This window comes from Pseudophryne corroboree, chromosome 11, assembly GCF_028390025.1.
Source record: "Pseudophryne corroboree isolate aPseCor3 chromosome 11, aPseCor3.hap2, whole genome shotgun sequence".
Lineage (NCBI taxonomy): Eukaryota > Metazoa > Chordata > Amphibia > Anura > Myobatrachidae > Pseudophryne > Pseudophryne corroboree.
Genome location: NC_086454.1, coordinates 77,323,825 through 77,348,740, shown reverse-complemented (window position 1 = coordinate 77,348,740; position 24,916 = coordinate 77,323,825).

Genomic DNA, 24,916 nt, shown 5'->3' with positions numbered 1-24,916 from the left:
AGACTTCCACCATAGAGACCCGCACCAGCATTCCACCTGCGGTGTAGCCTGACTCTCCAATCCATTGTGGATTCATCTGTTTCCAGCTACAACACTACCTGCTTCCAGCCTCAGCTTCCAGCAGAATACAGCTTCCCTTAAAGGGCCGGTGTCCTTTCTACACTTTACCACTCTCCACCGGAATTATTATTTCTCCGCTCTCAAGTTCTACATTTCAGTTCACATTTCATCGCTCCCAAAGTTCATTTATTATTTAACTGGTTCCAGCCAGTATCCACTCCGTGCTAACAACAGTCTGGTTCCAGCCAGTATCCACAGCAGCTGTTTTACCTTCAGCAACCCAGCTCTTCCTGGAACACCAGCTGGTACAATCCTGGGTTATCTCCATTGCTACAGCCGGGCCTGGTAAGGACTTTCCATCTAGAAGATCATAAGAACTATCTCACACTACCAGTGCCCTGTGGCTCCTGCCATGCTGTAGTACTCAGGAACTGTATTTATTCTTTGCTGACTTTTACGTTTTCTTTTATTGCTGCTGTGATGCGGAGTTGTCATAATAAACATCATTGACTTTTATCTAAGTTGTCGTGGTCACGCCTTCGGGCAGTTATTATTCATGTTACTTACATGTCCAGGGGTCTGATACAACCTCCCAGGTTCCGGTACATCTCAGCCCCTACAACTGAGGCTGCCTCCCGTCAGCTCAGGCCCTCAGTTGTGACAGTAGGCCTGTAATGACATATACCCTTTATTTGCACATAGCTCAGAAGATAAATAATATTGAATGTGGTATGGTATCGGGATCCCGGCGCTTAGGTCCTCTGACGAAGTGATTTACGAATCGTGTTAGGGCGTGGTCTCCTGACGTCACCACAGCATGCTGACAGCGCCGGATAGCTCATTATGAGGTGGTCCAAAACGCAGAAGTTCCCGGCTCTGAGAGATGAGGTAGCGAGGTGCAAGATCCTGACAGGAGCTGAAGGAGGTTGGAGCTTTGGCTGGTGGAGTATTATTGATTCAAACCATGTGGTAACCAGCCCACACAGTTGATTTTAATGGTACGGGAGGCTACATGTGATTTGTAGTTTTGTACCTGGTGTGTTTTAACCAAATAAAATCTATTACTGCACTATATATATATATCTATATATATATCTATATATATATATATATATATATATATATATATATATCTATATATATATATATATATATATATATTATACACACACAGCTGGAATAACGTCGGAGCAGGTGAAGCTACAGTTCCAGGCCCTCCATTTAATATAGGTCCACAGAATGCCTGGTTTATGTATGGTGGAATAGGCAGTATTCCAATCCACATTACCTACTGGCGTGGCCGCTCTGGTACCTGTCAAAGTCAGAAAAATGTCTCTATGCACGTTGCCATATTTGCACCGCACACTGGTCCGTGCTGCGCATGCGTACGCTCTCCCGTGAAGGCGCATACCCGCAATAGCGTGCACTCGCAGGCGCGGTATGCGTATTTACGGTAGAGTTTATGTAGTCGTAGCGTGCGACTCATTCGTTACATATTTTCACAATTAATGTAGTTTATAGATCATGATCCCTTTGATAGTTTCTGAAAGTTTGGTTAATATAGAAGGTCCCTGAGCTAAGGAATCCCTCTTTGTATCGTACGAAGGGTCTAACAGGAATCATACAGCAGTGTTTGGTACCCATCGGAAGAGTATTTAATTAGCAATATTCCGGTGTTGGTTTGGAGCGTATTAATCGCTCGTGCGAATAGTTATGGACATAAGAAGTTTATGTCCATTTCTACTATTTACTCATACTCAGGTATGCGGCGGGAAACTTAGTTCCCCACCCACCTGAGCTGTTTGAAATCGTCACAGCCCACCTGTATGAATCAACCTATGACCTTTTGTTGTGATACAGGGTCGAATTCCGACGTCCAATGGACAATGGGATTGTAGGGACTGTAGGATTGCATTGTGTGTGGGGCATAAATAGGCAGGCCGACCACATCCAGCTCTCACTCTTCAACGGTTCTCATTGCTGAAAATCGGGTGCTGGATGTCCAGGCGCATGCGATCGTTTACCCTTGTGCGTAAGTTTCTCTCCGTTATCATTGTCTTTCTGTGAGCCAATTTCTCTCATCTCTCTCCGTCTCTCTCTCTCTTTTTCCCTTCTCTCTCTCTCTCGTATCTCCCCTAGACTAGTATTGTATTGTATTAGATAGTATTGTTTAGTTCTGTGGTTAGGAAGTCTCTGTTATATTGTAGTGTATCATTTGTACTGTTATCCCCTTTTTACAAGTATACTAGATATAATACAGTTAATAGGCTTTGGAACCTAAACCAGTATCTGTGTATTTTCTATAGTGTTAAGTGTTCACTTGAGCGTCGGTGACGCTCAAGCAGCTTTGTAGTTAGTCAGGTTACACAAGGTTGCACTTACACCCTGTATTCACATTAAGGTATTCCGTGTATTTCATTGGTATAAGGTTTAGACATAAAGGTATAGCGTTGTGAGCGTCTGCGCCGCTGGTGATCTCCTCGTGGTCTCGAGCGTCCGCTACGCCATAGCGAATCATTACTCTAGTCATAGCCAATAACGTGTCCTGTGATCGCTGGGCCGTGAGCGAACGTGACGCTTGAGCGTCTCGCCTACGGCTGAGCGATCGTTACGCAACTAGCGTACCATTACGGTACTTCTTAAGTAAACAGCGTACAGTGTTCTTAGCTTCATAAAGGGTTGTTTATACGACAAGGGAATTTAGCATTGTCAATTGGGGACTCGTCCTATCCTTCTCATATCTGCACTAGGTAGATCAGCAGACATTATCCCCCCAGCAAAGGGTGGGAGGTTGTCTCGCAGTGCTGACGGGATAAGCGTCTGCTTCGCTTAGATAAAGAGTGCTGAAGGAATCCGGGAACCGGAAGTAAGAACAAAACGCTTGTGTCTTTCAAAACTGTTTTATTTCTCTTCTGTCTTGCGTATACACGCACGCATACATTTATCTGCATTTCTTTTTCAAATTTCGTATATCACTATTCCTGTTTGCCAAGTTTTATAGTTGATAGAAAGTGCAAAAAGAGATTTGCTGTTATTTCATAGTAGAGGTAATAGTTAAAGTATAGACCAACACACGGCTTGTCTGGGAGATAAGACAGTCAGTGTGGTGTGCGGTAGATGATCAGGGATCATCTACATTGATAAAGGTAGATATTGTGTTACGGTGGATCTTTGCATTGCGTACACGTGTCGCTAACAAAAGACTTGCGTACGCAATCCAAAAGACAGACGCACGCAGCGTACATTACGCAACGTAGCGTCCGGTTACGCCCACGTAGCTCAAGCTGTGATAAAGAGAAGTAACGCAAAGGCGATAATTAACGCACAGCGGTAGATAACGCGACGCGGTAAATAACGCAAATCTATTTTTGGAAAAATCTGAAATTTAGTTTAACAGATCCTGCTCCTAATTAGTAACACTGTTGGACTGAAGACAATTTCTGCGCAGAAACAGATATAGAAACAAAGTGTACATGTGTTGAGTGAGTGTGTTTTTATTACATAAGTTTATATAACTTAAGAGGTTGAACCAAAAGGAAAGTCGGGTACTCGTCAAGGGACACACGTGTAAGTGACATATACGGTGGCTAGGGAGGCATCCCTGGTTAAATAATATTTGAGCATTAGAGTATAGCGGACCATAAGGTAACAGACCAGGAGGTCATAAGGTAACAGACCAGGAGGTCATTAACAGACGGTAACAGACCAGGAGGTCATAAGGTAACAGGTAAAATAGACAAAGAGGTCCGCTATAAAAGTCCAGTGGCACAACGCCTGGGGTGTTGGTGCAGAACCCATATAGGCCATAAGCTCTTGCTGAAGGAATCGCGGCCGGAAACATCGATTCCATTGATCTTTCAGTACATGACAAGTAGTGCTTATGTACTGAACGATTGGACCGCACGTAATTGTGTGCAGTAGTTAGTAATCTGACCTAATACCATTAGAGTAAAGTGGTCACAAACGCTATCTGTACATTCTGACGTGATTTGTGTAATTTTTTATTTTTGGAAGGGAAGTTCGCTGGTCACTCAGGAACTATCCAACAACCGATACTTGCTGGGGAACGCGCCCCAGTAAATAAAGGTTCACAGGGGCCCTGGGTTGGGTACAGCAGCTCTGGTTACAGTGATTGCAGTACTGGCCAACGTGGGCGAGAAGTAAGTGGGGTACTTGGCAAACCGCCACCGCCGGCCTGCCCAGGACATCTTGGTTTGTTTGTAAGGGTTCGCTGAAAACCTTGAGATAAAGATCCAAGGAGGAATAAGCAACACCTGCAGAATTATGGGGGCCAGTTGTTCAGGTAGGGGGCGATCAACCTCGGTTCGGGTTGATTCAGAGAACCGACCCGTTGGGTCGGCAAGGTACATCATGTGTGAAAAATACGGAAGTCACACAGAATCTTTATGTGATGAATGGGAGAGAATGACTGTACAAGACAGGGACAAATTCCCAAGAATAGGTAGCTTCAGTCCAGACGTGTTACAAAATTTAAGGAGGAGGATATGTCTCATTGAACCAACAAAGAGACGAAGTAAACATTATGATTATTTGCAGTTATGGCAACAGGAAGGTGAATTACAAAGAGATTCAATTGACTTTTCTGAATCTTATCTTGAGAGGAGAGACATGGCATCAGGGAGGATTATGGTTGCGGAGAAAAGCACAAGGTTGAACAATAAAAACGCTCTTAGCAACTGTAGTATAGATTATAAGAATAAGTGTAATAACTGTAACAATGATTATTGTAATACTGTTGAATGTACAACTATTAACCTATGCAAGTTGCACCCCATGTCAAACTTCCCTCAGGAATACAAACAAGAAAGTGAGCCCAGAATGATGTCAGCACCTCTTCCAGCAACCATCACAAAAGCCATCCAGGTGGACGCGACCAAATTGGTAAAGGCAATAATCGAACCCCCTAACGGAGGGTCAGGTGAGGTCGTGTCCACAGGTACGTACAATGTTTCATATCACGCACAAACAGATGTACCCCATATTGTAAGACCAACACAAGATGATGTAACTGAGCTCGATCTGGCCAGGGTGATCTCAGTCCCCAATGGGAAGACTGACAATCAGGGAATCATTCCCGTCAAGGACAGTGCAATGCGCTGTCTCTTGTCCCGGACCGAATTGAGATCAATTATGTCTGAATTTCCTGATCCTAGGAAAAATCTAGCCAAATGTCAAAGGTTTATTAAAGAACTAGGAAACGCCACAGAACCCACCAACAAAGAATGGCGGACAGTGCTGAGGGCATGTTTGCCCTCCAGTGTTGACCCTGAAAAGTTCATTGCTGATTGTAAATTAAACACGGAGGTACCTTGTATGGAAGAACACAATCAGGAATGTATTAGGCAGATTAACCGACAGTTAGGAATATATTTCCCAGCTGCTGTCAAGTGGAATGAAATTTTCTCCATAAGGCAAAACGAAAAGGAAAATGTTTCTAATTATTTCAATCGAGCACTGCAAGTAATGGCTAGAAACACTGGGATCGCAGACATCAAGACAAATGCACAACATAAAGGAATAGCGGTTAAGGTATTAATGAATGGTTTAAAGGATGAATTAAAAACTAAGGTACAGACCACCAACCCAAACTGGAGAGAGATCTCGGTGGCCGCACTAAGAGAGGCCGTCATTAATCATGATCAGAATATCACCAGGTACAGAGAGTCACTAAGAGATAAGTTAATGGCAGCAAATATACAGGCCCAAACCACAAGACCACCCCAACAAAAGCCACACACCCCTGCGAGAAATCCAGATATGGAAATCTGTTACAATTGTCATAAAAAGGGACACATTGCAAGAGATTGTAGATCAAGAGAAAGACAACACCATAATCATAAAATCCAAGAAATCAGGGAAGTACAGGGGAAACGATTGATGATGATGAGCATCCGAGCGTTTGAGGAGGCATCAAATCAACCAAAACCTCAGGTCATTGACACGTGGAGGAAGCCCAGGATTTGTTATCATTGTAGGAGAGAAGGGCATTATGCTAGCAACTGTAACAGCCTACATAAAGTTAGACCCCCTAGACCAAGAAATGAGCAAAGTAAGGACACACCAAATTATAATCAGAGATCCGACAGGAAGAATTTTGGCACACACGCATGATATGTAGTCAGGAAAGGTGATCATTAGGACTGATGGTAAGCCTGAGGTAACGGTTAATAAATTGGGAGGTCATTTCCTGAAGACACAGGAATGACCAGGTGAAAAGTTGTAAATGTATTTGTGAAAAATGTTTTTTTTTTTTTTTTTCTTTTCTTCTCTCTCTCTATCCCCATCTCTGACTAGTATTGGTAAGAATTCACACATTGCATATCCACTTGGTCCTTGCAGAAGTCTACCAAACCCCAGCATGACCTCCGCCACAATGTATTTCTGGCCAGATACAGACAGTGGAGTAATGCAGGTGCTGGTGGGGAGGGACTGCTCAAGGAGACCAGTAGACACATAGATATGACAGCCTAATAAGTCTGACAATGTTTTTCTAATGCTAACAATGTTTTCTTAATGTTGACAATGTTTAAAAATGTTTTGTTTCTCTTTTCTCATTGGTGGTTATTGTCGAGTTATGTAATGTATATATGCACATGAATTGTTCTCTATCTCTTTTGTTTTTTATTTTCTCTCTCTTCCCACTCATGTTTCCATGGTTTAAAGATGCTATGTCACCCCTCAGTTGGACCAATGGTAATGCCAGATTTTTTCTCCTTACAGAAAGATCGCCGGTTAGGAAGGAATATTGCATCACCAGAATGTTCGTTTGGAAGACTGAGAGACAGCACCTTTGAGAAGACAGCAGAACAAGAAGAACAACAAGACGAGAGAACTTATTATCGTAACAAGTTCTCTCCCCCTCAAACTGTTTTCTTATACCCCCTTTACAAATTTCTTCTTTTCTCCTCCTGTAAGATGGACTTGCCCCAAGAGACAGCAATATGGATTTTCCCGTTAACCAGGATGTTGACCAGAGCAGTCTGTTTCGGTGAGAGTACCAGTGAGGTCGAGAAAGGATCCAGAAAGGTTCTAATGACTGAGACGGAGGTGTAAATTTCCAATAGCAACCCAATCACCAAGCAAAGGCGAGTACCGGGCACGATCTAACAACCATGTTATCTGTAAACATTTTCTTTGAAGGATTGTTAGCTGAAGAAAATTGTATCTGTAGGCTCTGTGATAATCTGGTTGAAGATGGATGCATAAAGAAATGCCAATCTAGTTTTAATATCCATATGGACCGGCATCCATTGAGTGACTATCACTCTTTAGTGGGTAATGTGTTAAACCAAACAGATTGTTGGGTATGCTCTCAAGTACCTCAGGGTCACAGCAAATCAGGGCTAGTACTATTTCCTTTAACGTTAGGGGAGGTACTTGAGCTAAAGGGTGGGAGACCGGTGGACCGGAGATTTAACATCTCCAGCCCTCCTAGTTTGAAGCTCCACCAATACCATGTGGATAGGTCCCTCTTATGTTTTAACATCTCCAATCCCCGAAAGCCGGGAAATTGGGAAGTGTCATGGAGCAACCTTACCATGACCTTTTCACACAGAGCAGATAGAATGCCTACAGATACAGAGCTGGTACGCCACATAGCCAGTAGAGGAAAATCTTTTCGGTATCGATATACCTTAGGAAATAGGATTACTAGAGTTGGAGAGGTATCACCAGGATACTGTGCACATATCGTACAAACTGATACGTGCATTAGGCAGATGGAAGAATTAGGGTCAGGAGATTTCACCTGGAAGGTTTGTAACATGGTCATGTCCTTCTCCGTCCCATATGTTCTCCCCGATGATGCATATTTCATATGCGGGAGAAAGGCGTACAAGTGGCTTGCCCCAAACTCTGAAGGATTGTGTTATATTGGAAAAGTATTGCCTGAAGTGATGACTGTAACACATGACAAAATGAAAGACATACACCGTGGTGCCCAAGCTCCTTATACTCACACTCATTACGAGCACCGAGTTAAAAGACAACTGTCAGAAAGGTTAGAGCATCCGGCCTCTGATCTTATCCATGAATCCACCGGGATTCAGGTTCTGGTAGCGTTAGATTTCACTCGCACCGCTCGAGGAGTGATGAATTATAGATACATTTCCGCACTCGCCAATTTGTTAGATAATATCACTGAAATGTATGATGACACGTTTAGATACACTGGAAGAGAACTTCAAGCTTATAAAACAGAACTAGTTCAGCATAGGATGGTTCTTAATTATCTTACAGCAGTAACAGGCGGATATTGTGTTACATTGGCAACACAGTACGGCATAAAGTGTTGCACTTATATCACAAATAGCACCGAGGATCCGGTAGAGGTCATAGACCAAAAGATGGACGATATTCTGCAATTAAAGTGGGAATTTCGTCGAAAACACAATCTCACCCTTGCTGCTGTAGGTAATGAGCTGACTGGTTGGGTGTCATGGTTGAACCCGCGAAATTGGTTCTCCGGTTTAGGAGACTGGGCTCAAGGAGTCATAATGGATGTTGGAAAGTTTCTACTATGTATCTTGGGTGTCGTTATATCGATTGGATTGATATTTAGATGCGGGCAGGCTTTAATGAGGTGCAAACAAAGTACAAGAGTGATGAGCTTGAGGAGCGAGGAAACTGTAATTAACCTGGATTTGATTTATGACCCAATGATAGAAACCAGGATGGGATGAAAATGCGATTATACGGTCCGTTTCTTTCACCTGTTTTTCTGCTTTTCTCCAAGATACAAAGACCCCCTTGGACGAGGAAGCTGACGAGACGAGATGTATACAGACAACGGATTGACCAAAGAAGAAGATTTGACAACTTTAAATATGGACACTTGATGAACTTTGCCATGGATCCCCAGTTTCCCTAGTACTTTTAAACTCACGCTAGCCCAACATTTTTTTGTAAATCTGATGGCTCAGACAAAGCTATTTGCTCATGCCCAAGGAGCAATACAGCGCAAAGAAGACGACTCTCAACAGATACCGAACACAACTTCGACGACAGATGTACATTTCCCTGACATAGAATATCATTGCATTTTCCATAAGTGTTCTTTATCTTCATCTCTACAACCCTCAGGTAATGACACACATAGACGATAGGGAATACAGGCACAGATATCAGCAACCACATACCTCCCCCATTCATGTATCATCAACTAAAATGTGCTCCCCATTTTGTTCAAAATCCGAAAAGAGCTCGGTAAAGTTTGACAGCCCATCCACAGACCTGTACCACAGGATAAGAAGGAATTCAAATGTATACTTCGCAATACCCCGAAGCTTGATGTACAACACGTACGGCACGATGATACATGACCCCCCAAACATGGATTCATACACACATGCTTCTGCTATCTCACTAGGTCATACCCTCTTCACACCTTCTCCTCTCTCCTCCCTTACCCAACCATGGAAATCAATTAACCCCTGACTTGCATTTTTCTCCTTAAATGTTTTGTGGCAGTTATTATTGACTGCCAAAGGGTGGACTGTCAAAGTCAGAAAAATGTCTCTATGCACGTTGCCATATTTGCACCGCACACTGGTCCGTGCTGCGCATGCGTACGCTCTCCCGTGAAGGCGCATACCCGCAATAGCGTGCACTCGCAGGCGCGGTATGCGTATTTACGGTAGAGTTTATGTAGTCGTAGCGTGCGACTCATTCGTTACATATTTTCACAATTAATGTAGTTTATAGATCATGATCCCTTTGATAGTTTCTGAAAGTTTGGTTAATATAGAAGGTCCCTGAGCTAAGGAATCCCTCTTTGTATCGTACGAAGGGTCTAACAGGAATCATACAGCAGTGTTTGGTACCCATCGGAAGAGTATTTAATTAGCAATATTCCGGTGTTGGTTTGGAGCGTATTAATCGCTCGTGCGAATAGTTATGGACATAAGAAGTTTATGTCCATTTCTACTATTTACTCATACTCAGGTATGCGGCGGGAAACTTAGTTCCCCACCCACCTGAGCTGTTTGAAATCGTCACAGCCCACCTGTATGAATCAACCTATGACCTTTTGTTGTGATACAGGGTCGAATTCCGACGTCCAATGGACAATGGGATTGTAGGGACTGTAGGATTGCATTGTGTGTGGGGCATAAATAGGCAGGCCGACCACATCCAGCTCTCACTCTTCAACGGTTCTCATTGCTGAAAATCGGGTGCTGGATGTCCAGGCGCATGCGATCGTTTACCCTTGTGCGTAAGTTTCTCTCCGTTATCATTGTCTTTCTGTGAGCCAATTTCTCTCATCTCTCTCCGTCTCTCTCTCTCTTTTTCCCTTCTCTCTCTCTGTCGTATCTCCCCTAGACTAGTATTGTATTGTATTAGATAGTATTGTTTAGTTCTGTGGTTAGGAAGTCTCTGTTATATTGTAGTGTATCATTTGTACTGTTATCCCCTTTTTACAAGTATACTAGATATAATACAGTTAATAGGCTTTGGAACCTAAACCAGTATCTGTGTATTTTCTATAGTGTTAAGTGTTCACTTGAGCGTCGGTGACGCTCAAGCAGCTTTGTAGTTAGTCAGGTTACACAAGGTTGCACTTACACCCTGTATTCACATTAAGGTATTCCGTGTATTTCATTGGTATAAGGTTTAGACATAAAGGTATAGCGTTGTGAGCGTCTGCGCCGCTGGTGATCTCCTCGTGGTCTCGAGCGTCCGCTACGCCATAGCGAATCATTACTCTAGTCATAGCCAATAACGTGTCCTGTGATCGCTGGGCCGTGAGCGAACGTGACGCTTGAGCGTCTCGCCTACGGCTGAGCGATCGTTACGCAACTAGCGTACCATTACGGTACTTCTTAAGTAAACAGCGTACAGTGTTCTTAGCTTCATAAAGGGTTGTTTATACGACAAGGGAATTTAGCATTGTCATACCTGCCATGTAACGGATGAGTGTCACTAACCTTCGTGCCATCAGGGTGACCCTCTCCTTCTCCTCCCACAGTCCCAGGTAACGTGGCCTGGAAGCTGGCATCGGGATCACAGCATTCTTGCATACTTTCGAAAACTAGTTTCAAGGAGATTGTAGGTGAGGGTCACCGTTGTGGGGGCATGTCACGTTCCACTTATGGGCGTATCTATTGCCACTCAATATACTGCCCCCTGACAAAAATATACTGCTGAATTTAAAAACATATCAAAGTCTAATATATGACATATGCACAGATTACAGTCCTGTCTATAGAATTTACTTTAAAAATGCTAAATTACAGCAAGCAGCACCTTGGATATTGGGGGCATTGGATCACTGACACACCATTGGGCGGCATACGGCATCAATGGTGCCACCCATCTATGCCTACTACAACTGTAAGCTCCACCACCCACCCACCGTGTGCTCCTCACCTGCTCCTCCAGCGCCAGAAACACTGGGACTTCCCGCCAGGCCCGGTGTTACCCGCTCAGCGAAGGGATGCAGTGCAGGGAGGTGCTGGGACGGAGAGGCGCTGTCCCTGCTCTGCATCCCTTCCCTGCTGCTGCGCCATCCTGTCCCCCCTGCTGCTGCTGCCAGTATTATGTCCCCCCCTGCTGCTGCTGCCATACTTTTCATGCTGCGCTGGCAGCATGAAAAGCCTTCTCCCCTCCCCTCACCTGTGTGACAGCGGCTGTGTACATATCAGAGGAGGGGGCGGGGCTACACGGGCCGGGAGGGGGAGGAGCTAAATGGGACAGAAGGGGTCGGAGCTACACGGACCAGGCTGCTGTACAAAGGTTGCGTCTAGATTCTCTTCACACTAAGGACCTTTCCCATAACCCCCTGGGTCCATGTCACAATCTATTTGGAATAGAAAAGTGTGGCGAGCGAAGCGAGACACCGAGCCCGATACGTGGCGAGCGAAGCGAGCCCGCGAGGGGTCCAATGCTGCATAGAAAAAAATAAATACCCTAAACGAACGGAGAACGAAGGAAACCTTTAGGAGCTGTAAGGGCGGAAGTTGTCTACTGCCCACTCGTTTTGTCACGTCCAGGTCCTTTGCACGAAGGCAACATAGACACAACCGCTGTACAAAGGGAGACTGGAGAGTAATTACAGTGGCAGCCAGACAGACTTTGGTAAGTGGAGGGTGAGAGAGAAATGTATGTGTGTGTGTATGGTGTGTGTGTGTGTTTGTGTGTGTGTGCGCGCGCGCGTGTGAGTGTGTGTGTGTGAGGTATGTCTGTGTGCACGCGCTTTATGGACTCTACTACTGGGGGGCATTACATGTAAGAAAGCTACTACTACTGGGGGGAGCATTATGTATAAGGATGCTACTACTACTGGGGGGGCATTACGTATAAGGATGCTACTACTACTGGCAGGAGCATTATGTATAAGGACGCTACTACTACTAGCGGAGGCATTTTGTATAAGGACGGTACTACTACTGGGGGCACATTACGTGTAAGGAAGCTACTACTACTTGGGGGCATTATGTATAAGGATGCTGCTATTACTGGGGGGCATTACATATATGGACGCTACTACTGTGGGGGCATTACGTATAAGGACGCCACTACTGGGGGGGCATTACGTATAAGGACGCCACTACTGGGGGGGCATTACGTATAAGGACGCTACTACTGGGAGCGCATTACGTATAAGGACGCTACTACTGCTACTACTGGGGGCATTACGTATAAGGACGCTACTACTACTACTGGGGGCACATTACGTATAAGGACACTACTACTACTAGGGGGAATTACGTATAAGGACGCTTCTACTACTGGGGGTGCATTATGTATAAGGATGCTACTACTACTGTGGGTGCATTATGTATAAGGATGCTACTACTACTGGGGGGCATTCTGTATAAGGATGCTACTACTACTGGGGGTGCATTATGTATAAGGATGCTACTACTACTGGGGGGGCATTATGTATAAGGATGCTACTACTACTGGGGGTGCATTATGTATAAGGACGCTGCTACTACTACTGTGGGTGCATTATGTATAAGGATGCTACTACTACTCGGTGGGCATTATGTATAAGGATGCTACTACTACTGGGGTGCATTACATATAAGGACGCTACTACTACGGGTGGGGCATTACGTATAAGATGAATAAGATTGTGCTACATTGTGGTGTAATTTTAAATGGGGGTACTATTGTGTGGCCATGCCCCTTACTTGTGAGACCACACCCCTTTTCCCGGCGCACACCAAAGGAATAAGGGAGGGCGCAAATTTATAGTTTGCAGAGGGGCGCCGAACACCTAGCACTGGCCCTGCTTCCCGCACAGCTTCACCCCACACTTCGAGACGGTCATCAGGCTCCTCTGTACCGCCAGCACCACCAGAAGACCAACACATGCAGCGAGCCTCTGAGCAGCGCCATGTGGACCCAAGCGACTCAGTGCTTCCTCCCGGCAGCTGGAGCCTGGCCTGGTGAGGGAGCTGCTAGAGCTATGCTGTGCCGTCCCCTGGCTAAAACCAAGAGCAAGAATAAGGTTCAGTGGGGCAGCAGGAGGTTCAATTAAAAAACAGGAGCCTCCCGCTGAATGCAGCAGCACAAATATCATATGATATTGTTTCCATATTAGGAGACTATTAGTGACAGAACCTGTAGCAGTTGGGACCTGGGCATACAAAGGTAAATTATACACAGGGAAGGCAGTACAAAAGAATAGGGGAGAGGCAGAGGACGATAAACTAAACATGGGGAGGCAAAGGACATTACAAAACCTCAGGGGTGCAGTGGACAATACCTAAAGGTGATGTAACTATTAGTGAGCCCTGGCAATGCCAGGATGTCAGGGATACTAGTGTGCAGGATCTGGAACAGCCAATGAGTCAGGGTTTGTGGAGCACACACATGACAGCACAATGCAAGATATACAGAAGGGGGTAAACAGTACACAATGCAGAACATACAGATGGGGAGGTGGCGGAAAGCACAATGCAGGACATACAGATGGGGAGGTGGCGGACAGCACAATGCAGGACATACAGATAGGGAGGTGGCGGACACCACATTGTAGGACATGTCGGTGGGGTGCTGCACAATATAGGACATAGAGATGGGGAGGGTTCAGGCAGCACAATGCAGGAAAGAGTTGGGGAGGGAGTGGACAGCACATTGCAGGACACATCAGAGTAGAGGACAGGATGGGGCAAAGTGGGGGTGGAGCATGAATGACCCTGCATATGCTGAGTCCAATAACTTAGTTTATGTCTGTATATAATATAGACACCCTCAACATCACTAATAATCACACCCCTGTGGCATTGTTCACACACTATATAATGCAGTGAGTTACTGATATTGTCACTCGCTGCTGAATTCACAATAGCTGACAACCAGACTGCCCCCCTGTCCTATGTGCTGCTTCTGATTGGCTGACCAGAGTGTCTTTCACTCTGTCAGCCACCACCCCCAGCAGCAGCAGCAATGCACACACAGAAGCCCAGTCAGTGACAATGGGGCAGATATATTAACCTGGAGAAGTGATAAAGCAGTGATAAAGTACTGATAAGCACAAGGTGACCAGCCGATCATTACAGGTTTGAAAAATTACAGTTAGAACTGATTGGCTGGTGCGTTATCACCTTGCACTTATCACTGCTTTATCACTTCTCCAGGCTTAATACATCTGCCCCAGTGTGGTACTGTTTTGTATCAGTGTCTTAAATTGTTATTTAATTAAAAACAAGAAAAGAGTGAGATGGCTGCCCAAAGCAGTGAAAGCACCACACAGTGACACCAAAAAAAAAAAAAAAAAAAGTGGAAATTTGCACCGAGGTCGCTGGATGACTAAGCTAAGTGACCCAAGTGGCCGACACAAACACCTGGCCCATCTAGGAGTGGCACTGCAGTGTCAGACAGGATGGCACTTCAAAAAATAGTCCCCAAACAGCACATGATGCAAAGAAAAAAAGAGGCGCAATGAGGTAGCTGTGTGACTAAGCTAAGCGACCCAAGTGGCCGACACAAACACCTGGCCCATCTAGGAGTGGCACTGCAGTGTCAGACAGGATGGCAGATTTAAAAAAATTGTCCCCAAACAGCACATGATGCAAAGAAAAAAAGAGGTGCACCAAGGTCGCTGGATGGCTAAGCTAAGCGACACAAGTGGCCGACACAAACACCTGGCCCATCTAGGAGTGGCACTGCAGTGTCAGACAGGATGGCAGATTTAAAAAATAGTCCCCAAACAGCACATGATGCAAAGAAAAAAAGACGTGCACCAAGGTCGCTGGATGGCTAAGCTAAGCGACACAAGTGGCCGACACAAACACCTGGCCCATCTAGGAGTGGCACTGCAGTGTCAGGCAGGATGGCACTTTAAAAAAATAGTCCCCAAACAGCACATGATGCAAAGAAAAAAAGAGGCGCAATGAGGTAGCTGTGTGACTAAGCTAAGCGACCCAAGTGGCTGACACAAACACCTGGCCCATCTAGGAGTGGCACTGCAGTGTCAGACAGGATGGCACTTCAAAAAAATTGTCCCCAAACAGCACATGATGCAAAGAAAAAAAGAGGTGCACCAAGGTCGCTGGATGGCTAAGCTAAGCGACCCAAGTGGCCGACACAAACACCTGGCCCATCTAGGAGTGGCACTGCAGTGTCAGACAGGATGGCAGATTTAAAAAATAGTCCCCAAACAGCACATGATGCAAAGAAAAAAAGAGGTGCACCAAGGTCGCTGGATGGCTAAGCTAAGCGACACAAGTGGCCGACACAAACACCTGGCCCATCTAGGAGTGGCACTGCAGTGTCAGGCAGGATGGCACTTCAAAAAAATAGTCCCCAAACAGCACATGATGCAAAGAAAAATGAAAGAAAAAAGAGGTGCAAGATGGAATTGTCCTTGGGCCCTCCCACCCACCCTTATGTTGTATAAACAGGACATGCACACTTTAACAAACCCATCATTTCAGCGACAGGGTCTGCCACACGACTGTGACTGAAATGACTGGTTGGTTTGGGCCCCCACCAAAAAAGATGCAATCTCTCCTTGCACAAACTGGCTCTACAGAGGCAAGATGTCCACCTCCTCCTCATCGTCCGATTCCTCACCCCTTTCACTGTGTACATCCCCCTCCTCACAGATTATTAATTTGTCCCCACTGGAATCCACCATCTCAGGTCCCTGTGTACTTTCTGGAGGCAATTGCTGGTGAATGTCTCCACGGAGGAATTGATTATAATTCATTTTGATGAACATCATCTTCTCCACATTTTCTGGAAGTAACCTCGTACGCCGATTGCTGACAAGGTGAGCGGCTGCACTAAACACTCTTTCGGAGTACACACTGGAGGGAGGGCAACTTAGGTAAAATAAAGCCAGTTTGTGCAAGGGCCTCCAAATTGCCTCTTTTTCCTGCCAGTATACGTACGGACTGTCTGATGTGCCTACTTGGATGCGGTCACTCATATAATCCTCCACCATTCTTTCAATGGTGACAGAATCATATGCAGTGACAGTAGACGACATGTCAGTAATCGTTGGCAGGTCCTTCAGTCCGGACCAGATGTCAGCACTCGCTCCAGACTGCCCTGCATCACCGCCAGCGGGTGGGCTCGGGATTCTTAGCTTTTTCCTCGCAGACCCAGTTGCAGGAGAATGTGAAGGAGGAGCTGTTGACGGGTCACGTTCCGCTTGACTTGACAATTTTCTCACCAGCAGGTCTTTGAACCTCTGCAGACTTGTGTCTGCCAGAAAGAGAGATACAACGTAGGTTTTAAATCTAGGATCGAGCACGGTGGCCAAAATGTAGTGCTCTGATTTCAACAGATTGACCACCCATGAATCCTGGTTAAGCGAATTAAGGGCTCCATCCACAAGTCCCACATGCCTAGCGGAATCGCTCTGTTTTAGCTCCTCCTTCAATGTCTCCAGCTTCTTCTGCAAAAGCCTGATGAGGGGAATGACCTGACTCAGGCTGGCAGTGTCTGAACTTACTTCACGTTTGGCAAGTTCAAAGAGTTGCAGAACCTTGCACAACGTTGAAATCATTCTCCACTGTGCTTGAGTCAGGTGCATTCCCCCTCCTTTGCCTATATCGTAGGCAGATGTATAGGCTTGAATGGCCTTTTGCTGCTCCTCCATCCTCTGAAGCATATAGAGGGTTGAATTCCACCTCGTTACCACCTCTTGCTTCAGATGATGGCAGGGCAGGTTCAGGACTGTTTGCTGGTGCTCCAGTCTTCGGCACGCGGTGGCTGAATGCCGAAAGTGGCCCGCAATTCAGCCACCGACAGCATCTCTTGCACGCCCCTGTCGTTTTTTAAATAATTCTGCACCACCAAATTCAATGTATGTGCAAAACATGGGACGTGCTGGAATTTGCCCAGATGTAATGCACGCACAATATTGGTGGCGTTGTCCGATGTCACAAATCCCCAGGAGAGTCCAATTGGGGTAAGCCATTCTGCAATGATGTTCCTCAGTTTCCGTAAGAGGTTGTCAGCTGTGTGCCTCTTATGGAAAGCGGTGATACAAAGTGTAGCCTGCCTAGGAACGAGTTGGCGTTTGCGAGATGCTGCTACTGGTGCCGCCGCTGCTGTTCTTGCTGCGGGAGGCAATACATATACCCAGTGGGCTGTCACAGTCATATAGTCCTGAGTCTGCCCTGCTCCACTTGTCCACATGTCCGTGGTTAAGTGGACATTGGGTACAACTGCATTTTTTAGGACACTGGTGACTCTTTTTCTGACGTCTGTGTACATTTTCGGTATCGCCTGCCTAGAGATATGGAACCTAGATGGTATTTGGTACCGGGGACACAGTACCTCAATCAAGTCTCTAGTTCCCTGTGAATTAACGGTGGATACCGGAAACACGTTTCTCACCATCCAGGCTGCCAAGGCCTGAGTTATCCGCTTTGCAGCAGGATGACTGCTATGATATTTCATCTTCCTCGCAAAGGACTGTTGGACAGTCAATTGCTTACTGGAAGTAGTACAAGTGGTCTTCCGACTTCCCCTCTGGGATGACGATCGACTCCCAGCAGCAACAACAGCAGCGCCAGCAGCAGTAGGCGTTACACTCAAGGATGCATCGAAGGAATCCCAGGCAGGAGAGGACTCGTCAGACTTGACAGTGACATGGCCTGCAGGACTATTGGCTTTCCTGTGTAAGGAGGAAATTGACACTGAGGGAGTTGGTGGTGTGGTTTGCAGGAGCTTGGTTACAAGAGGAAGGGATTTAGTGGTCAGTGGACTGCTTCGGCTGTCATCCAAAGTTTTTGAACTTGTCACTGACTTCTGATGAATGCGGTCCAGGTGACGTATAAGGGAGGATGTTCCTAGGTGGTTAACGTCCTTACCCCTACTTATTACAGCTTGACAAAGGCAACACACGGCTTGACACCAGTTGTCCGCATTTCTGTTGAAATAATTCCACACCGAAGAGGTGATTTTTATTTTATTTTGACCAGGCATGTCAATGGCCATATTCGTCCCACGGACAACAGGTGTCTCCCCGGGTGCCTGACTTAAACAAACCACCTCACCATCAGAATCCTCCTTGTCAATTTCCTCCCCAGCGCCAGCAACACCCATATCCTCATCCTGGTGTACTTCAACAGTGACATCTTCAATTTGACTATCAGGAACTGGACTGCGGGTGCTCCTTCCAGCACTTGCAGAGGGCGTGCAAATGGTGGAAGGCGCAACCTCTTCCCGTCCAGTGTTGGGAAGGTCAGGCATCGCAACCGACACAATTGGACTCTCCTTGGGGATTTGTGATTTAGAAGAACGCACAGTTCTTTGCTGTGCTTTTGCCATCTTAACTCTTTTAAGTTTTCTAACAGGAGGATGAGTGCTTCCATCCTCAGGTGAAGCTGAACCACTAGCCTTGAACATAGGCCAGGGCCTCAGCCGTTCCTTGCCACTCCGTGTCGTAAATGGCACATTGGCAAGTTTACGCTTCTTCTCAGACGATTTTGATTTAGATTTTTGGGTCATTTTACTGAGCTTTATTTTTTTTTATTTTACATGCTCTCTACTATGACATTGGGCATCAGCCTTGGCAGACGACGTTGATGGAATTTCATTGTCTCGGCCATGACTAGTGGCAGCAGCTTCAGCACGAGGTGGAAGTGGATCTTGATCTTTCCCTATTTTACCCTCCACATTTTTGTTCTCCATTTTTTAATGTGTGGAATTATATGCCAGTCAGTGGCGTCATGAGGCGGGTGCGGGGGGTGCGTCCTGCACCCAGGTGTCACCCTTCAACAGGGTGACACCAAATAGAGCCGCACACATGCACCCGCAACCCATTCCCATCTATTACCTGTCAGAGGTGAGGCACATGTCCGCAGCACCGTCAACACACCCCCTTCTCCACACCCCATTCTCCACACTGTCAGTATCAGACATTACAGACCCGGCCACGGCGGAGTGTTGCAGGTGGAGATGGGTGACTTTGAGCCAGCGGGGGTGCAAACGTAACTGTAGGTTAAGATCGCACCCCCGCCGACTCAAAGTCACACATCTCCACTTGGAACACTCCGCCGCGGCCGTGGCCGTAAATTGTCATCACGCCCAGAGCTGGATTAAGGGGGGTCACAGGGGATAAGTACCCCGGGCCCCCCTGATCTAAGAGGCCCCCCGCCACACACCACGGATCGGATCTTAAAGACCAATCCGCAGTGCCGCAACTGCAGCCAGTAGCAGCCGTCATAGTGATGGCGCCTGAGCGTCACACTGTACTGAGCGTCAGTGTACTTGACTGCCTGCGCGGCTTGCAGGGAGGAGCCAGCCCGGGGAGGGGAGGAGATACCGGGCAGCCGAGCACACGGTGGTACATGTCGGTGGAGGTCTAGAGGAGCATACCGAAGTCACTGCAGTGTGTGCTGTGCAGCCAGGCAGCTTCACGTGGAGTGCGCACCTTAATCAACCTTCTGCTAAGTTAGTATTTACAGTTATAGAATATTATACACTATTTCAATATAATCATGTATTATAAAAAAAAAAAAAGTGTAAGTGTGTATTATATATATATATATATATATATATATATATATACACACACACACACACACAGTGCTCGAAGTGGGCTGGTTTACACCAGTATGGCATACCGGCACTTCGAGCACTTAAGAGCCCCGCCACTGCCGCCGCCTTTCCAGTTCCACACTGTTAAAGAGCCAATTGGAACTTTGGAACCGGCAGCCAATCAGAAGCGGCCACGCAGCTGCCGATTTCAAATGGTGGCCCTCACCAGAGCTGCACCGAAGGCCTCCTCCACACCGCCGCTGCCCATGGCCTTCTCCTCCTGACAGCCGCTTCCCACCTCCGCAACGCCGCTGCCCAGGGACTTTTTCTCATCACCGCCGCCACCCTCCACGGCAACGCCGCTGCCCAGGGCCTTCTCCGCACTGCCACTGCCCATGGCCTTCTCCTCCTCATCCGCCGTCCATGGCCTCCTCCGCACTGCCGCTGCCCAGTACCTTCTCCTCCACACCGCCGCTGCCCAGGGCCTTCTCCTCCTCACCGCCGATGCCCACAGCTTCCTCCGCACCGCCGCTGCCCAGGGATTTCTCCTCCTCACCACCGCCGACTACAGCCTCTGCACCGCCGCTGACCACAGCCCCCTCTGCTGCTCATTAGTTACTGTTACCCTGCTTGCCTATGTCCCTCTGTCACTCTCCCTGTCCCTGCTGTCACTCTCCCTGTCCCTCTGTCACTGCTGTCACTCTCCCTGTCCCTGCTGTCACTCTCCCTGTCCCTATGTCCCTGCTGTCACTCTCCCTGTCCCTATGTCCCTGCTGTCACTCTTCCCATCACTTTCCCTGTCCCTATGTCCCTGCTGTCACTCTCCCTGCCCTATGTCCCTGCTGTCACTCTCCTGTGTCCCTATGTCCCTGCTGTCACTCTTCCTGTCCCTATGTCCCTGCTGTCACTCTCCCTATCACTCTCCCTGTCCCTATGTCCCCACTGTCACTCTCCCTGTCCCTATGTCCCTGCTGTCACTCTCTCTGTCCCTGAATTTTGGCTCCATACTGTGTGGCGTAATGTGAATTTTGGCTCATACTGTGTGGCATAATGTGAATTTTGGCTCATTCAGTGTGGCATAATATGAATTTTGGCTCATACTGTGGCATAGTGTGAATTTTGGCTCATACTGTGTGGCGTAATGTGAATTTTGGCTAATTCAGTGTGACATAATGTGTAAGTGGCACCAGTACTAGATAGTATAAGGGGTTCTACTATTGTGATGCACAATGTGTATAAGGGGTATATGGTGTGGTACACTACACTGAAGGACACCCCCCCCTATTGAGTGGCCACACCCCCTTTTCCACAGCGCGCAACCATAATTATGTTAACTTTTCCATACCCCCACTTCAAAATTTCCACTTCGACCACTGTGTGTGTATATATATTTGACTAAGTTAATAAAAAAATACTAGTACAAAAACATTACTAAGGGTCCCGTGTGGTGTGATATGGAAGGAGGTCCATGGGGGTGACACCATAAGTTACCGTACTGGGTGACACCAACCCTAGTGACGCCTCTGATGCCAGTAATATATCAATAGCAATGGACTACTAATATATATACTGCGCACAACTGAAATGCACCACAGGTATGGATGGATAGTATACTTGACGACACAGAGGTAGGTAGAGCAGTGGCCTACTGTACCGTACTGCTATATAGTATATACTGGTGGTCAGCAAACTGTGCAAAACTGAAATGCACCACAGGTATGGATGGATAGTATACTTGACGACACAGAGGTAGGTAGAGCAGTGGACTACTGTACCGTACTGCTATATAGTATATACTGGTGGTCATCAAACTGTGCAAAACTGAAATGCACCACAGGTATGGATGGATAGTATACTTGACGACACAGAGGTAGGTAGAGCAGTGGCCTACTGTACCTTACTGCTATATATTATATACTGGTGGTCAGCAAACTGTGCAAAACTGAAATGCACCACAGGTATGAATGGATAGTATACTTGACGACACAGAGGTAGGTAGAGCAGTGGCCTTCTGTACCGTACTGCTATATATATATATATAGTTATACTGGTGGTCAGCAAAATTCTGCACTGTCCTCCTACTATATACTACAATGCAGCACAGATATGGAGCGTTTTTCAGGCAGAGAACGTATAATACTGGTGGTCACTGGTCACTGGTCAGCAAAACTCTGCACTGTCCTCCTACTATATAATACTGCTGGTCCCCAGTCCCCACAATAAAGCAATTAGCACACTGAGCACAGTCAGATATGGAGCGTTTTTCAGGCAGAGGGGGTCATTCCGAGTTGTTCGCTCGCAAGCTGCTTTTAGCAGCTTTGCACACGCTAAGCCGCCGCCTACTGGGAGTGAATCTTAGCTTATCAAAATTGCGATCGAAAGATTAGCAAAATAGCGAATAGACACCTCTTAGCAGTTTCTGAGTAGCTCCACACTTACTCGGCATCTGCGATCAGTTCAGTGCTTGTCGTTCCTGGTTTGACGTCACAAACACACCCAGACACTCCTCCGTTTCTCCAGCGACTCCCGCGTTTTTCCCAGAAACGGTAGCGTTTTTTCGCACACACCCATAAAACGGCCAGTTTCCGCCCAGAAACACCCACTTCCTGTCAATCACATTACGATCACCAGAACGAAGAAAAAACCTCGTAATGCCGTGAGTAAAATACCTAACTGCATAGTAAATTTACTTGGCGCAGTCGCACTGCGGACATTGCGCATGCGCATTTGCGACTAATCGCTCCGTTGCGAGAAAAAAATAACGAGCGAACAACTCGGAATGACCCCCAGAGAACGTAGATATTTGCACTTGCAGCACACTGAGCAGAGATATTTGCAGCACACTGAGCACAGATATTTGCAGCACAATTTGCAGCCCACTGAACATAGAAACTGAGAGGACGCCAGCCACGTCCTCTCACGATCATCTCCAATGCACGAGTGAAAAATGGCGGTGTCGCGCGGCTCCTTATATAGAATACGAATCTCGCGAGAATACGACCGCGGGATGATGACGTTCGGACGCGCTCGGGTTAACCGAGCAAGGCAGGAGGATCTGAGTTGCTCGGACCCGTGAAAAAAAGGTGAAGTTCGGGCGGGTTCGGATCCCGAGGATCCGAACCCGCTCATCACTACTTATAACATGCGCCAAGGACTGCTGCCCGATCCTATTCCAGAGCTTCACCTTTGCTCCTACTGTACAAGAACTGAAAAAAAAGAGGAATATGACCCAAGCGCTGTATCGAACTACAAATGGAAAGTTCTTATAATATCAATTCCTTATGTATATAATAATAAAAATAACAATTTCCAAGAAATTTTCTCACAATCTTCATGCAATGGACCACCATACGTCTCTCAGAGATCTGCCCCCAGGGCAATCTTTAATACACTGACCTTTAAGTCAAACCCTATGTGCATCAAAAGGTTTCTTTGTATGTACGGCCCAAATAATTTTTCATCCACATCTACTGGCACGACAACAAATAGGGCAGAAACTGACCTTGGAACGGTTCCCTATGTTCATATCAAGGTTTCTTTTTTCGCATTGATCTCGGTTCCTCAAGAGGCCAGCAGCTGTCTGTGCATCAGACTACATATATCCTCCGATGGTATAAGTGAACCATGAGTCAAAACAGTATTAAAAAAGTAACAAATGTATTGGTTTTATGACCATTTAAAACAGATGGTCATATACATAAAAAATTTACAAAAACGGGGTATGGTTAGTATAAACCCCAAACTGGAGAAAATTTCCAACAGGTTAGCTGGGATTTCCAAATACAAAGTAGGAACAACTCCCAAATCCGGATCTAAGGGAGATATTACAAACAAAGATCTGGTCTATAGTTCTTATATATCCCGGTCAACCGTTGGTGATGTCCTCCAGTAGTCTCTCCGACAAACAATAACGCGTTTCGGATGAATGATCCTTTATCAAAGTGTAGAGAGATATCATACTGGGAGCCATATTTATACCCCCTCCGGTGTCACATGACCCATAATTGGCATCATTTAAAAATTAAATGAATACATCATAATATCCTAACACTAATACAGTAAACTCCTAATCTAAACATAACCAAAAAAAAGTTAAACACCATTCTCTTTTGATTAAATCGCATCACCAAACACATACAACAGATAGCATCATCACTGGGCGGATCCCTAGTAAACAAACTCTAAAAGTCCGTAATATTGTACCCAGAACGTCCACAAACAGAGTCCCGAACATCTCCAACTTATACCGCATTCACATCGCAAACCCTGCTTTTGAAACGGTTCTTTAAACGGTTCTTAAAACGGGTCTGAGCAGTTAAACCCCCTTCACATCGCATGTTGTAACTGTTATATTACCGTTTCATTACCGTTTTGGTACCTTTCACACTGAACCCGTTTCTCCCATAGAAGACAGTGGTTGTCATTATAAATGGACTTTTCTGGCCCACACATTATTAATAATTATTAATTAATTATTAATAATTTGGCTAGTTGTACGATGGAACCCAGCAGCTTCAAGCATCTTTACCATGTTTTTGTAGATTACTGCATCCTTCACTGTCCCAGTGATTTGTCTACATATTTCTTCATCCCCTCTGATCCTAAGCAGCTCCCTAACCTCCTCATCACTCCAATTTGCCATTTTAAACTGTATTCTGTATAATAAAACACTCCCTTCACTCTCATGTGTTTCCTCCAGTTTATTTCCTGCTTCTGCCTGGTGACATCACGCATGGAGACAGCCAATCACCTTCTGTGGTTTGGAAATACCGTTTCTGAGCCTTTCACATTGCACAATGAAACGGGTCTGAACCGTGTAGGACCCTGCTTTTTAACCGTTTTAAAATACTAGTAATCTGTAACCAGTAAATTCAAAGTGGCCCTT